This window comes from Neodiprion pinetum, chromosome 4 (assembly GCF_021155775.2).
Source record: "Neodiprion pinetum isolate iyNeoPine1 chromosome 4, iyNeoPine1.2, whole genome shotgun sequence".
Lineage (NCBI taxonomy): Eukaryota > Metazoa > Arthropoda > Insecta > Hymenoptera > Diprionidae > Neodiprion > Neodiprion pinetum.
In genome coordinates, this window is record NC_060235.2 from 2,290,948 (window position 1) to 2,308,739 (window position 17,792).

The 17,792-nt window shown below is 38.3% G+C and overlaps 1 protein-coding gene across 7 annotated transcripts in view; it reads left to right on the forward strand.

The window, feature by feature from the left end:
* Nucleotides 1-17,792, forward strand: part of LOC124215999 (TOX high mobility group box family member 3) — a 171,437-nt gene that overhangs the window by 112,387 nt on the left and 41,258 nt on the right. For 2 of the 7 annotated variants that reach the window (XM_069135828.1, XM_069135831.1), the window contains exon 1: nt 4,087-4,704. The exons of the other annotated variants lie outside the window; for them this stretch is intronic. The gene's annotated coding sequence lies outside the window, so the exon portion shown is untranslated. Of the gene's footprint in view, nt 1-4,086; nt 4,705-17,792 lie in introns of those variants that run through there. 7 annotated transcript variants of the gene reach the window in all.

Below are 17,792 nucleotides of genomic sequence, written 5' to 3' on the forward strand. Positions count from 1 at the left end.
GCGGCGAATGAAATAAATTATTTCAATCGGTTTTCTTTTTATTATATCATTATTTTTTTTTTACATCTACGTACAAACCTTTCGCCGCGCATTAAGCCGGTGTTCAGATACCCGTAAAGATGTTATACTTGTCGAAAGATTTTTAAAAGGTACGTTTACCGCAAGCAGCTCGCTAGTGAGTGCAGGTACAAATTTTTGTCGACTTAAGCATCGAGCCAGCAATAATTCCTGGTTTATTATACTTTGCTTATATATGTATATTGTATGTATACCCGTATAACACACACACACACACACACACACAGACGTACACAAAAACGCTTTTCTCTCCAGAACTGTCCCTTTTCTAGAGCTTTTTACGGAGCTTTGAATTAATAATTTTCACACCGCCCGTGCATAAATTGCGATTTCAACGTTTAATGAGCGAAGCCTCGCCGGTATTCAATTTCCCTCTCTTTTTATCATAATACCGACCTACGTCTTCTTTGAATCACGCTGAAGGATTCGTTAATTTGAGAAAATAATACGTATTAGGTACTCACGACAGTTTCGCAACGCGTGCGAACGATCGAGCCACGCTGACAGCAGCTTTTCGTTAAAACGAATTTAAGATACAACGCGAATGTTTGCAGAGAAACGCAGACATTCTACGCTTGAACTTGAATTGTAGGTGTGAAAGAAAAATTTGACCATCTTGCCCTCCACGTAGAGCAGCGGGATCTTTATAACCAGCACCCGTATAATCGTGCTTCGGAACAAACTTTTCGGTATTAAGTATCCTTGAAAACCTTTCGACCGCTGCATTTCGGAACAAGAAAATTCCCGTTCTTTGTTCTCCGTTTGCCGGCACCGCATGTGTTGGTCCTTCTACCCGTCCGAGGGTTGTATACGCGTACCTAAATGGCATAGAAAGGGCGCATTCTTAAGGGTTGTAAACGCGGGTCCGATGCCCCCGAGTATGACGTTAATTGCCGCTGCAGAAGCCTGGTAAGTTGGTCGTTGGTGTCGGCTGTTTCGAGACTCGAAGACTCGAAAAATCGTTCCTCCATTCGTTATCAGTTCTTCGTATTCATTTTTCTCAATTTTTTATTTCACCGCGTCTATAATAATATTTATACACGGCTAGGCGGTAAATTAAGATCAACAGACGTTGAAAAAACAAAAAGAAATACACCTCATCGCGTGTGCGTATGTGTGTGTTACACGCGTAAGGAAATGGTGTATAAATAATCTTAATTAGCCGCAGCACTCGAGGTCTCGATCTTAATTAAGCTCGCGGTGATAAAACGAAACAGTTTTTATACGTTGTATACCCATGCGCTTAAATGTGAGGTTACAATTTACGTGTTTTGTAATCGGTTCGGTCGTTATATTTATCTTACACATTGTATATTCTCCGTTCGAGTAAAATTAATTAATCGATTTTACCGTGCGGCAGATTTTCTATGGCTAGGGGTAAAAAACTGGGCTTACGAATGATTGATGGAACGAATTTTCATAGACGCGGAAAAATCTTATTCGTAGAATTTAAAAACACGGTACATCAAAGTATGGAAAATTGAAAATCATCGAACGACAAAATATAGAAGGGAGTCAAAACGTAGAACGGAAATTCGATAATCTGTACAAGATTCTATGTTATTGAGAAGAATTCTGACGATTCTAGAATTTGGCATTCTACGTTGTGTGACCTTTTTACGCTTTTACTGCCCCATACTTTGACTCTCAACATTTTTAAACAGTATAAATTAAGTTTTCGCTTCTTTAAAAATTCGATGTTGTGGAACTTTGATTCTATCATCTTTCCATATTTTTATCCACGGCTATTTTACAATTCTGTTACGCTGCATGTGTTGTATTATATATATATATATATTGTCGGAGAAGAATAAAGAGGATGCATCATCAAGTGAATTGGAAACTTGAACTTTGAATGAGTCCGCCGTATCAGGCGTCAAGCGTTATTCAACATGCTTTGAATATAGAACAAACAAATGGTTTGTTTATAACAACGCTTGAATGAAATCGACAGTCACGGAAAAGCAAGCGAATTGACCGGACGTGTTGGGATCATCGCGCTTTTTACAATGAGCAATCCACGAAATGGAAATCCTACATCCTCTCCGCCTTTCCGAGGCTTCACCTCGACATATATATATATATATACAATATGTAGATCTTTCGCGAATCTTACTAAGTTGTAGGAACGCTGCTTATAAGCATGATGGGATTACCGCGACCTACCTTATACTAGAAAGTTGTAGGCACGCGTAAATAGTCATAAGGTATAATGGACGCGGCTACCGAACGTCCGTCCTGGCGAAAAACTGATTGTCGATCAACCGCGGATGTAATCATCCGCAATGTTATGTATTTATAACGTAATTGAATACAGCGAACGACACTCTGCGTGTTGTATAGATATATCGTAGATTTTTACGTTAGATGAAACGCGAAATCTGAATTTTTTAGATCTGAAAAAATTCACACATATTCTGTGATTTGAAACGTGATTTTCAAGCACCATACGATTTTTCAAAAAATGTCGCTGTCGCAATTGGTCTTGCGAATTTGTATAAAATTCACCAGTGGGTGAAGAAAATCTGAAACAATTCCCGACATCATTTTGGGCTGGTAAGAACGTCTTACTAAAAAATGATCAGAATCAAAAGGAGTGAGGTACATGGGCTGCTGATTTGACGTGGAATGCCCCATGTGCATGACACCGCAGTGTTTTGGCGTTGTATGTACGGTATAATTTATCGCTCGATGGAAAATCTTTAACATTTGTTTATACGTTCATTATACGAGCATCCACAGCTATTGGAATTTGCGAATTCGGACATCCTGTGCAGCTTTCGTCGTCGCTTGATTTTCGCAACGTTTCCATAGAACTCGTATTTCCATACATATACACGCGTACGTGTATATTTACTCGTGGCTTTAGAAATGTGGTGTGACTTTTAACGCACGGCTATATCGTACATATCGTGCATACATACACGCATGTCTACACAACACTATATATATATCTTCTACGAGATAATTTTAAACCGCAAAAGTAGTTATTTTTGCACCACCTCCGTCTAAAAGTTTGGTTTTTTAAGCATCGTTACACTTTAGGTATCATTAACACGTTTCGCTGCATAAATTGTTGCCAGAACGGTGTGTTGTGTATACATACACACACATGCGCACAATGTACATACATACATACATATTTTTTTACACCTGCGTACGTACAAAATTATTTTACATTTACTGGGTTTTATTAACGACGTGTAATAAAGGCATGAAATCACGGAACAGGATATAAATTTTAAAAAAATTCTAGTCACAAGCAATTCCAAGAATATACGTACTTATGCATGTAAATACCTAGAAGCTAAACGCGTAAATTCCAATTCGTGATGCATTCTCGGGTCATATTTTCGGCTTCGAGATGACGAGAGATCCTTTGTATAAATGTACGTAACATATCGGGATCGTGAAACGTAGCGCAAGTGTCACGCGTAGTAAGTTGAACCGATTGTGAACCCGAAAATACCACAAGACCGCAGTTATATGCCACGGTTAAAAAAACCAGCGACACCATGACAGACAACGCACACGTCGCGTTGTATGATACACACGCCGCATGCAGGTATTATAACGAAGAACGTCTGCACCGGTATAATAAACCATCGAACAACTTATTATTACATCTCAAACTCTGCGCAGTACCCTGCAGAGTTTCGTTATCTGGGGCAACAGATGTAGCCGTTATTTACACAAAACTCAAGTATTTCTAAAATAAACGGTAATCTCGGGATGAGAAGGGCGGGCTTGGGGAGGGGATAAATAAACACGGTATATTTAATGTTATCATTTTTAAAGAAGAAGAAGAAGAAAAGGAAAAAGAAAAAAATTAAATAAAAATAAAAGAGGAACAAAAATCTCATAAAACATCTTCTCCTCTTCCTCCCCCCCCGCCGTCGAAACCCCTTTCGTCCCCCACCACCTCGGTCCTACCTCTCCCTACGACCACCACCACCTCTCGCCGAGGTTTCTCCCACCCCGCGGACCTCTCCTTCCAGCGCTACCTTCAGTCATTGCGGTGTCGGCCACGAGACGAGTGAGAGTAACGCGTGCGCGCGCCGACGATTTTACTAACCTAGCCCGAAAAGTATTGTCTCTCGCATTGGCTTGGAGAGAAAACGGCAGTAGATGCGAGCGAACACGACGCGAAGACTCAGCAACGTGACCACGACGCGATAATTATTACACCACGTTGCCGTTGTTGTTGTAGTTTTTAGTTTGTTCGGTTTTTTTTTATTTCTTTTTCACATATCGAAACGATTGTAATATTATTACGCGGGAAAAAGTTTTCGTTGGTTTTGTTGTTGTTGTTGTTGTTGTTGTTCGAGAAGTATCTAGAAGCGGTTTTTAGTTTGTTGGTTATTTTTTATTTATTTTTTTTTTTTTATTTTTATACCGTTTCTTCTTCCACGCAACTACTGTAACAGTGTGAAGATTGAAGAGGGGGGAAAAAAAAGAAAGAAAGAAAAAACTAGTGAGACAGTGTGTCACGTGAGAATTGTGGAACTAGAGCCGCTGCGACGAGGATAAGCTTCTTTTCTAACCTACTACTCAACAGTGAGACCGTGCGTTTAACATGATCCTGTGAAACTGGATTTCTTTTCGTTAACCTGCCTCGCTTTGCCGGTGAGTAAAAACCCGCCATGCTTATTTCTCTTGCTTGTATATTATATTCGCTTACCGACGTACCTGTAACATGCATATTTACGTACGCATGCGACATGCAACATATGAGCGTCGGTTCCGGTGCGTCGTCTAGGCCTTAAATCTGCCCCCTCAAATCTGCCAACACGCCACGCTTTTCATACCGGTGGCGCCATCGCACGGACGATTCGAGCGGCGAAACTTGGCCGTCGCAACGCCACGAGAACTGCTCTGCACGCCGCGTGTGCTCGTTTTAACTTTCATTTCGAACAGACTGAAGTACGTTAAACAACGAAGATAATTTAATTTATTAACGTTTTCTGGGTGCATCCCCCCCACCCTCCAAACGTTTGACGGAAAGTTTTTATTCGATCTCATCGTCAGCTAGGGAATAAATATTCCCTAGGGTTTTCATTTTTCTTTTGGTGGTGATTTTTTCTTTTTTTTTTTTTTACCTTTGGGCTCTGTTTGCTAACCCCGAAACACAATCGGCCGTATACCTATAATACTCTCTTTCTCTTTCTCTTTGAAACCGGTTTTCCGTTCCTACCTATCTAATAGATCTCTCCCCTAAACTCAACGCCGACGGACCGCCGGCAGGTAAAGTTGAAGACATCTGTTCTTTTCTTCCTTCTTTCCTTCCTTTCTACCTTTCTTACATTCTTACTTACTTCGTTGGTTCGTTCACACCCGGCTTTTCCTCCCATGCCCTCCTCTTGCTATTCTTCACGTTTCGTTAACCTTCATTGAAAATACGTACCTAATTTAAATTATGAGAATATTCCTTCAGAGCGTTTTCTAAGAGTAAGAATAAGCTCGGAGAAAAGTCAGTCTGGTAATTTTTTTAATCATGTCGAAATCATCTACGTTATCGCAACAACAACGATTCGTGCCGAGGAAAAACCGAGTTGTTTCGCAATTTTCTGACTGTTTGGAATTTATTAAACCGTAATAAAAATAAATATACTGGTATTTTGGAATCCTAGTTTTTTTTTAAATCATAGTAAAAATAAATAAATAGTGACTTTTTTTTTTATTAACGTTTCGTTGCGACAACGTTGCCAACTTCAACCTCGTTATTGTTTTTAATAGTATGAAAGTCAACTAGAGCTGCAGGAAATGTTTTAAGACTCGATTAGAGAAGTTTTCGGTTTTGCGACGGCTTTAAAATTCCCGTCGGCACGCGACACGAATGCACGGTATGTACGTCGGATAATGAAATACGTATATAATATAATTCTCAGGGTCGTTAATCGATAGAAATAGAAACGCGAACGAGCGATAAACGGCAGCAAAAAGGCTAATTTGGGTTAAACGAATGCTTGTTGTTTTCGGAGGGAATATGCATGTATGCATGTACGTATTTATTACATATACACGTGTAAAATACAACTCTTGACTTCTCGAGTTGAGATCAAGTTACACGTGGCGCATAACGTTCGTAATTCTTTCGACAAATTTAAATTGATCTCGCCCCACGTTTCCACACAAAATGTAATACGTGCGGTTTATTTATTTTTTCATCGTTGCACGCAACGTGACGATGATCCATACCCTTATTTTGCGCGACACGAACGGTGAGAACGGAGAAAGAAAATATGCATCGTGTAGATATGCGTGAAGTTGGGAATGCTAACAATTAATTGGCAGGTAATTTTCACAAGCGTTGTTCAATCGTAAGGCTGTTGTAGACTTTCGTCGTCGTCGACGTCGTATGTAAGATAAGTTATAGTAACGGTTCTTGTCTACACGAGGCAATTATTCATGTTGTTGCGCAAGCCATATAAATTCTCTGCAAAGAGTGGAAGGAGGATACGTGTGGATAAGTTTCTTCTTTCTATTTCTATTCTAAATCAATGCAATATGTAAATTCTAAGAAGACAAAAAGACTAGAACGGAAGAAGCAACAGTCTCGTCTTGCACGAGGTTGAAGTTGCTAATACACTTTACTTTAACGATGCACGTTTAGGTAAAATCGTTAGGTACTTCGATTCTTATAATTGTCTGAAATTCAGCTAGTAAAATATGGTAATAAAGACGACAAGTTTCATATTACGAAATGCCAACTCGTTGAACGTACGTTCTAAAATTGTATAAAGAAGGTTTTTTTTTTCATCGTGTTTTGTTACGCTATATATGCTTAACGTTACTAACTTCTGACTTGTCGTCGTCTCACGGTCTATTGTGTGAAACTTTTTGAAACTTTGCGTTGTACATGGATTATCGTGCGTTGTTTTACAAGAGAGGAACAGAGAGTGGTTTCTTTTTCTATACCTCAGGCACGCCACAAGACTCCGCTAACAAAGTCTAGTAGTTATAATTTTGTTCGCGGTTGTATTTTCTCACAGCAATGTGTCGTGTGTACCTAATTATTCAATTAATTACAATCACTTGAAATTTACTGCTGCTGCAATGTAGATGTAGGTTAATTGCGTGCATCAATGTGGTGAATTACGCCAGACGGTCGATTGTTGCGTGTGGTTATAAAGATTATAAAATAGAGTTAATCTCCGCGCCTATGGATCTGTAACTCTCTTTAGTTTCTTTATTACTTCCTATACCCGCTGTTGCAGCCTTCGTATAAATGCATCAAGTACAACGATGAGGAGGAGCAGGAGGAGAGGAGGTTATTATAGAAGGAAGGTAGAATTGCTAAGCATTTAAAGTTATAACGGTCGGCATCGCAGCACATCGGCAAGAGTAGCAGCAACGTTGGTAGCAGGACGGGGAGTTTAACAAAGCACTCTGAATGTAAATGCAGAGTTCATCGACAAAATCTCTCACACTGAAGCAACTAACCAACCATCTTCTAACGCTAAAATCGCGCTGCGAGAAGAATGAGACGACGACTCCGCCCTGCAAGGTCCTTAGACCGTAGATTTTATACTTGTAGGTGAAAGAGAGACGTTTGCAAAGAACCGATTGAATCTCATTCCACACTGCATGCATATACGTGTTAAAGATTTACTTATTTTTATCTACACTTTACGTACACGAACAATGTCTGTGGCATACATTTTATTATCCTAAAGTTTTCTTTCCTGCTCTCTGCTATCCTCGTCAAAATTACTGCAGACTGTCACGCGAGGAACGATCCTTTTTTTTTTTCACGCACTCCACCACACGTCACTACTCGTGTATGTACTGTAATATCAGGGTGGCCACGCATCTGGAAAACCTGGAAAGCCGAGATAAGAAACATGATTTAACCAAATTCTTTTAAAAAAGATTTGTATATTATATTTTTTTTCGAATTCGAATTGAATTAGAAACTAACACAGAGCTGACGAGCTGAACGATTTAGGTTTTGGTAACTTACTAGAACTGGGAAAATGTCATGAAAGTTTTTTCCCCCAAAAAATTTGTGAACACCCTGTATACATATACATGATATATCTGTGGTGTCTGCGTTATATATGTATACCGTAGGAGTATGGGGGTACAAAACGAACGAACACGACCATGTCTCTGTTTACCGTATGTGTAACAAGGTTCTTTGATGTCTGGAATCTATTTTGCACTTTTAATTGCAATTAATATTCAAAAGAACGAATTGCTTTGATATAGTCGTATATCAGCAACACAAGAGCCCCGCAATTCCGTGTCCGCGTCGTCGTCGTCATCAACATCATCATCATCGTCATCATCATCTCTTCCCTATCCATTTTTACTTAGGTGGGCAAATGATTTAATTTCGTATGAGAAAATTACCTCACACCTTTCTTCCCTTATTGCTACCCGTTGTTGGTTCCTGTTTTTTTTTTTTTTTTCTTCATCTGCACGTATATTACGTATGCAACGTATGTACACGACACATGCGTATATATGGTACTTTGGCGGTAGTAACACAGGAAAAGTATACCTTGAGTAACCACGCGCGTGATTATAAATTACAACAATTGTGTGCAGCAGCAGCAACACAAGGCGCGTGTTAAATAATTAGAGTATTACAGATATAATTAATTAAATATAACTGCTGCTGATGCTGCTCGTTCTTTTATCCAAGCGTTTAAGCGAAAATTAATTGAGAAAACTTGTTGTACGTATGCGCAGATGTATAAATATTTCAACCTTCTGAGAAAAGTTTATGTATACCAAGTTGATAAGTGGCTTGAACGGAAAAGAAGAGAGAAAAAAGCAACATGTTTATTAAAACTTGTACGCTGTATACGTAGATATTATATGCGGTATATACGTATGGTATACGGGTTCATCGTCGCGGTCGTGTTAAGAAACAAGAGCACACCGAAAGGAAAAACTTGGAAGGCAAGAAACATGACAAAAAACATATTGTTTATACGTATACCGTACGGCTAGGTTATAATATATGTGTTATTATTATTGTTATTGTCTATTATTATTATTATTCGGGTGCGTGATGTGAGGAAATCCGTAAACCAGATGATCTGCCCCCACACACACATTCATACATGTATAAGATATAAAAATCCCAAAGAGGACGACGATAAACCAAATAAACTAACAACGAGTAAATATGCCAAGATATATACATGCATGGCCTATGTAAAAATGTATATGTCACATGTGACGAGACACACAGCGCTGGTATATTATTGGGAAGAGTAAAAATTTGTCAACGTACGTTTGTGTTTATACACCTTTATCGTATTTTCCCGAGAAGAGTCGAGTAGGTTTCAAGGATCGGTGAAAATTTTCCGATTAAACTGCGTATATAAATAAGTCTTGGAGTGGTTTCTGGTCTTTCTTTTTATGCTCTATTTTGCCTACGTAAAGAAACAGCGTGTCATCGGCAACGACTATTCGGGATGCATCGTCGTATTAATATCCAGCATTGGTCGTGGAGCGCGTTGACCCCGTTGACCCCGTACAGGTCAACGATTCTACATCGGCGAACAACGACCTCGGTATAACCGTCAATCTTTTTAGTTTGCAAACGGAATTTGCGAACTTGAACTTTCGGTTTCGATCTTACGCGGCGAGAGGAGAGGTCAAGACGCTAGTTGCGAGCCAGAGTTATTTTATAATACTCGTTCCGTTTTTTGCGCTTGTAATCCGTTGTATTACGCCGGTACAAAAGACAATTGTTATTACCGAAGAAGATAATGGTGACAATAATTATGGTCTATTTTCTCCGCATCATTTTTATTGACGATTATACTTGTTATGCGATACATTACGCGATAAGTTATCGGATAAAGAGTTTTTGAAATCCTATTACACGTGACACGTACATGTATGTTACAACGATTCTAACGTCGCGTGATCGTGAATGTATTCGTTGTTATTATACGCAAGCGTTCAGCCGAAATAAATAATGCAAACTAAGTGTAAATGTCGTTTTTATTTTGTATTTAATTAACATGCTATATCCTTTAACGAAATGGCGCGCGAGATGCAAGCTGTAATGTGACGACAGCAGGCAAGCAGCGGCACCATGCCTCGGGTCTTCTTCTTCTTCGTCTTCTTCTTCTTCTTCTTCTTCTTCTCATTTTTCGTTTTGGCGTGTTGTCGTCGTTTCCTTTCGTTTTTCTCGGGATGATTACCTCGTATACGATATTATACCCGCGGGCAGATATAGGTATACATTACACACCACCACCATCGTGATGATACCGTGAATGAAATGTAAAAAAAACAAAATCATTATAGATTCATTCTACGTGATACTTCACCGATGTATTTTAATTTTATTTATTCTGCACCAATTCGTGTACAGGATAATTACAACTATGCAGTTATAAATTAAATGTCTTAAGACCGTAAGATTGTTCAGCTGTAGGTATAAATTTACCGTACTTTCTCACACGAGTATATACACGCATGCGTACTTACACACACGGATTGCTTCTCTCTCTCTCTCTTGACGTTTCTCCTAAAACCCTCTTATTTTATTATACATACATATGTATATACTGTACAAGACAAACGCGGTTGTCACTCGTGGCGATAAAAGCGATTCTTACAGTTTATTATTCCCGGGAGTTTTAACAGCCGGAATAAAAGTGAAGAATGTAAAGTGGCGAAGAATGAATGAGATTCAGTTCACGATGAGGGGAGAGAAAAGGCAAAGGAAAGGAAAAAGGGGATGGGTGATCATTCTCATTTAAAACCGGGCGCAGTATGTTATTGTATTGTAATGCGAACGAACTACGTTATGCTAATGAAAAACAGAAGTAACGGGGAAAAGTTGAAACGAAACTTGAAAGAAAATTGGAAAAAAAAAAAAAAAAAAAAACAACAACAACAGAAAAACAAGAAGGATTGAACGTGTAATTCCTTTTTTTTTTCCCCTACACTTACGTGTAAGAAACTTGGTCTTCTCGCTGCTGTGGGTAAGAAGAATTTTTATACAGATTTTGGATAACGGGGAAATGTTGAAAATTCCGCAACGACGGTAATAAATTCTGACTGTGTAATAATTCGTGTCGTTGTTGCGTTGGATAATGATGAATTTTTATACGGTTTACGTCGTCAAGTCATACCGCAGAGCGTATAACTGTGCGATCGAAGTTGGGTAACGTTACTGCAAATTACTGTAAATTACCGCAAAGATGCATGTTGAGGAAACTTTAATCTTTACTTAGCGCCGTCGTTACAATTGTATGAAATTAAGTAAATCGTACCGAAGCAAATGTAACCATATTTTTATATTTCTTTTTTTTTCCCCCTTTTTCTTTTTCTCTTTCAAGAGCCAACTTACCTTGCAAAGTTATTCTAAAATTGCAACAAATGATGTTCCGTGACTTTAATAATACATGTATAATAAAACTATGCCGAATTACGTACGTACGCCCGACGAATAATTATCGCTTAGAATTGGGTTATTATTTTTTCCATGCCAATAAATCACGGCGTAGGTATGTTGTTGTTACGTATAGAACGTACGTACGTTGCTGACAGTTTGTGCACGTAGTGACGTGGGCGTTTTGCATCGTTGCAACGACGATATACATTTAACTAATGAATTTTATCACCACCTTCCGCTTGTCGTTGCAATAATTATTAACAACGCGTTTCTAATAACATTACATCGCAGTATCCATTCTTATTTTGCTGCTGGCACACAAATTTTGCACTTTCGATCTCGACGCGTGTATAAATTATTATTTTTTTTTTTTTGTCTTCTGTTTTGTAAATTTGCTTCCCCCGCCTTCCTCTTTTGTAACTCAATTCGAAATTCTTGTCCGATATACCGTTGAAATGCGGTAGAAGTAGGAGAAGTAGAAGGTGGAGGTGGGGGTGGGTAATGTTGGGTAACTTGTGAAAGCTGTCAGCTGTTGGCCTGCTGCTGCTGCTGCTGCTGTTGCTACCACCACGGCCACTTTGAAAAAAGACAGAAAAAGGAGAAAAGAAAAGAAGATCGAAAAAAAAATAAATAAATAAAATGAAAGAAACGAAAAATGTTATTTTATCTCTCTCTCTCTATCTCTTCCTTTTAACTCGTCGATCATCGCATATACGTTATTACACCTATACGTCGCCTCTCGCATTGCTACTCGGGGCCGTTTTTCTTGTGTCGTACCAAGCGTTACGTATGTGTGCGTATTGTATGTATATTTATAACTCGAGTAAGAAGAAAAGGAAGACGAAGAAAGAGAAGGTAATTGGAGATCGAACGCGGTGGCACCATTCCGCGGTATGAATGTCAATTCTTCCCACCATTAACTGACCCTCCTCCTCCTCCACCTCCTCCACCTCCTCCTCCTCCTCCTCCTCCTCCTCTTCCTCCTCCTCCTCCTCCTTGTCGCAATCACCTGCGTCGTCGTCGGTCGTGTATGTTCGATTCTAAAATCACCTACATCGTACACCTTGAAATTGCACACTTGGAGGGAAAAAAAAAATCACTTATCTGCAAGATCGATAAGTTGGTTGATATAAAACAGAATTCTAGCACGTAATATGGTTGGCTTTTATTGTGTTGTATTAAATAATTGTTAATACAGGTATTGCGATTATTTTTGTTAATATTGTACATTTTCTGGTTATAGATAGAGATGTGAAAAACATGTTTGTCACATTTTGTATCCGGAATTATTATACAATACCATTTTTCGATCATTGTACGCGCGGTGTAGAAAATGAAAATAAGTATAGTCGAGAACTTTGTATTGTTACTATTGTTATTATTATCATCCGCATATAACAGCGAGGACTGGAAACACATTTCTCACTGTATAAAATTACTCGTTTAAATATTTTAACACTCGTGCACGGGTAGTAAACATTTATCTGTTATACCTTTCTCTGAATTTTTGACATTTTCATATTTCAAGGCAATCTTCTCCTTTTGTACACACACACACATGTTACATACATGTATGTAGTGGTTATTACACGCGTACCGTCTACATCGTCGGTCTCGTCGTGACATTTTCTATTTTTGGACTTGAATTCAATTAGGTATAAATTACTTGCTTAGAAAGAGGAGTTGTTGTTATTGTTGTCATGATCACGTGGGAGTAAGAGGTATAATAATAACCTTTATAGGGGCGATTCAAATATAAGCTAACCGATTTTTTGCTGAAAATTTTTGCATTCCACCTCTAATGATAACGATCGGTGACATTTACTTGTTTTGTCAACTACTGTTTCGTAACGTTAGGTAACGCTTTTTTTTTAAGCCTACAGGCAAATCGATTCATTACCGAGAATGTCAGAAATGCCATTTACTGTCACATCCTCATCAATTTATTTCTATTTTTAATTTAATATAAATCATCATTTATTATTAATGCACGTTAACGTGTTCAACAAGACGTGAATTCATTATTCATTTAGTATTGAATACGTCGTATACTGTTTTTCTTCTTGAACGCATACAACGAACATAATATTTGCCGAGATGTTATTATCGAGGAAATCATGAGTTATTAACACCTCATTTTAAAGACACTGTTTTTTTTTGTTTTCCATCATTATTCTCAAGCTGGCGGCTTGTCGGTTTTGAGCACGTAATTTGAATCTCCTATATGTTGAGCTATCCGCTTGTCTCGAATGCCTACCGCTATAGGGTAACATTTTATAACGATTCTCTGAATGGTCTGTCCCTTCGTCATTTTTTAAATCATGAACAGAGTGACAATATGACTCTGACATTCCGGTTTGACGTTTATAAAAAGCGTCTGGGTTCAGTTTTATTTCAAAAGGGTGCACCGTGCAATTCGTAGCGCAAAACGCGAAGGGGCGAGAGGGAGAGAAAGGTATAATAAGAAGTTAACTTTTCCGTAAGCGGCATTACTTGGGCGAAACTAGTCGACCGACGTTACCGACCGAGCGCGATTGTTCTCCGCGACTTTGTTCGTTCATTAACTCGACTTTGATAAAGTAATTAGGAAGTTTAACGAATCCTCCCCCGCCCTCCCCACCTTCTTCTCTGCATCGCGTATCTCAAACCTCGCGGTGCGGTTGGTTGGTTTTGGTGTATTAATTGCCCTCGTCTCAAACAACTCTCTCGAATTTCTTCAAAGCGTGCTCTTACTTTTTTCTTTCTATTTTTCTTTTATTTTTATTTTTTTTATTTTGTGCGGTTCGAGTCGAGCTTCGTACATATTGTTATGCATCGAACGTTTGATCGGCGTATCGCGGTTATTATCTTTAATTATACTCTGTTTATATAACGTTGCACCTAGTACCGGAGATTAATATGTAAATACATATTTTTTTAGTTTTGTTTAAAAATTATTTTAGTTTTTCAGTTTTTTTTTTTCAATTTTTAATACGTATTTATCCGAGCCCTAACGATGATAAATTATGTCACGTACTCGAGTATACCGCGATCGTTTGTCTCTCGTCATTCCGGTCCTGTCTTCCTGCGCTACTCGTATAATGCACAAGTATTAGATACGTATTTATGCATACGTAAAGGCGGGGCACACGGTTGGTCTGCAACGCTCTTGCTCCCAATACGAGGTAGGTTAATATTAGGTACCTACCATTTATTTCAGTATATTTCTATTACCGTACGCCGTAATACCTACAAGGTATGCCATGCATACACGTATATACGATATGCCGGGAAAGCTCGACGAATGGACCAAAGGTTATTTTAACGAGCGAGAAAGATAACTGCTGCATCCGGTGTCTGGAGTGATGTACATGTATATGCATGTTGATATGTAACTACGACGATGACGAGGAAGAAAAAGAACAGGAAGAAGAAAAGGAAGCAATTGCGCCAGTTTCAAAATTGTATAACAACGATGCAATATAATTTTTATATATATATATATATATATATATAGAAACAAACCGATAATTTGAAAAAGGAAAAGACAGAAAAAAAAGATGTAATTTTCGGGGGAGCAAAACACCCTTTTTTTTCATTAAATCTACGATTTTCAAACATCTATTGATATAGGTGTATATATATATTTCCTTTTTCAAATTATCGGTTTGTTTCTCTGGTTTTTCTTACAAATGTTGAAATAATAATATCTTCAATATATATATGGAACAAAGACGTTATGTACGTTTCACCTTGAATGCACCGTACGTATATATATATAGTGAGGAAGAGGAAGAAGGAAAAGAAGCAAAGCAAACAGAGCTATGCTTGGAATAGGATCGGGTTTTTAGAACCAACTGCAATGGCAGCTGAAACTTTTCGACCCGGAGAAAATGGCAAGAATTATTACGGCTGCCGCGCACGTGATATATTGTAACCGATGATGAAAAAATTATCACTCTTTCTCTCTCTCTCTCTCTCTCTCTCGAATTATAAATTTTTACGAAATCGACATCGTATAGATATTCAGGTGGTTACATTTGAAATTAACTATATATGAAAATTGCTGTGTAATTTTTCAATACCTTTTCTCTCGTTGTACGTAATGCTTGAAACTAGCGTTGTTCAAACGTTCGGTTTTCTCCACGTATGACAAACTTTCGCTCTATCGGCCTGTGTACATACATTTGAATGTAGTATTGTATTTGCATTATTATACATATATAGAAGGACAAGTGCCTGTGTACATATTTTGTTATGAATATTCTTTTTAGAGGGACGCACACTGCACGGCCGTCGACGCCACGCTGTTTTTGTCCCACTTTTAAGAATGGAAAAAACTGGTTTCTGACTTCTCCCGTTCACAATCAGTTCGTCTCTTTCTCTCTTTCTCTCTTCCTCTCTTCCTCGGATTCGTAACCATCCGTCCGTTTGTCAAAAGCCTCGAGAGCCGATCGGTATCTGCTGCATTCGAATTTTTATACAAGTTTGACACTCGTTGTTGCATTTGTCATCGTTGAATTTTTTTTTTTCTCTCTTTTTGTTTTTTCGTTCATTATACGCAATATGTAACAATTGACACACGCGATTAATTATACATACCTATGCCATATCACTTGAGATTCATATCTGATAAATTTTTTTCATTCAGTGGCGACCCTGTCTATGACCGGCAATTGCGGCTGGCTAAAGAAAATATGAGAAGATAAAGAAAATAAGAAGTATGAATAAATGATGAAAAAAATGAAAAAAAAAAAAAAATTGTTGAGAATATCGACAAGAGTATTCTTCCATTTCTTCTTCTTCTTCTTCTTCTTCCTCCTCCTCCTCCTCCTCCTCCTCCTCCTCCTCCTCCTCCTCCTCCTCCTCCTCTTTTCCCGACGGAGTAATAAACCGTAGATCATAAACCGTAAAACACGAAACATTAAACTCTGAACTAGTCTGTTATAATACGTATTATAATCATTTGACTATAGGGTGGATCGGTAATAAGGTCCTGGCTATTATGTACATGCACACACCTACCTTGTATTACACCCTCCAGGCTCTCCTCGTTGCAAGTTGTTCCGCACGCATGGATCGTATAAGGTACCTTACAGTCCTTATACCTATGCACGTGTAAAATAGGAGAGTCGATTTACAGGTGTATTTTCATCCAAGTACACGCGAAGTTACGTACGTCGATTGACGTTGTTACTTATCAACAAATTTGTGCATTTATCCATATTTACCTGTGTATATATATACACACGGATGTATGCAATGCACAGAGGTATTTATTATTTATGTACGTACAAGGCGACGAGAGATACGACCGGCAATCAAGTTTCCATTCCATACGTATACTACTACATTTATAATAAAATATTCATGTACGCGTGATCCGAAAACTTGTTATCAATGTATCTTACCAGGGTATCAATACTTTTCTTCGCTGCATGCGTAGCATCGATCATTAAGAAAAAAGACCCGTGATTGAATCGAACGAAACTGTGATCAATCGTATGAATAAATACAGCGAATGCTCAAGTTTTTATTGATGAAACAATGTTGCCCTTGGTAAGAAACGTCAATTGAAGATAAAGAACGTTGATTATGATATAGATAGATGTGAAGTTATTTGACGATGATAATGATAATGAGTTAAAGATCCGATTAATCAAGTTCGTACAGTGTGTGATAAACTTGTATCGATATACGTATATATTTCTCGAAGCAGTACAATTGAATTGATTCGTTTCGAGAAAAACATCCCGAAGATCGGAGGGAACGAAACGCGAGATAAATAAATAAATAAATTGTTGCGACATACCGTAGCGGTTATGTAAAATTCCGTTTGTTTTTGTTATACATACGTTATAAAATATAATGTACCAAGAACTAAGTTTGTTGGAGGAGGCTGCGTTAAAGAGGAGAAATAGAATTAGCTATGTACGTACATACGACTAACCGTACACGTATTTATTACACATACGATATGCATACAATGTTCCTATACGCGTATGTACAGCTATGTGCGTCTCGTGTTGCATAACGGACCGACTGCTGTTTTTTCCACGGTCCGGCTGTGTGGGGCCAAGTTATGTAAATTGAAAACACTCGAGTGTACGATATGTATTAAATATGTAGATAGAATGGATATACCTATAAAGTTGAAAAGCTGAGAATGGGAATTTGCTCGATAAGAGATCGCGTTGGAGCGTAACGTTGATCGAAAGGTTATTTCGTCTAATAGAACGGAATCGGATCAATATCGTAAAAACGACCGATACACGGTTAAAACACAGTTTACAAGCTGTTCCGAAATTAGATTCAAGGACGTACGTTAAATTGGCACAACCACTTACAAAAATTGAAATAATAT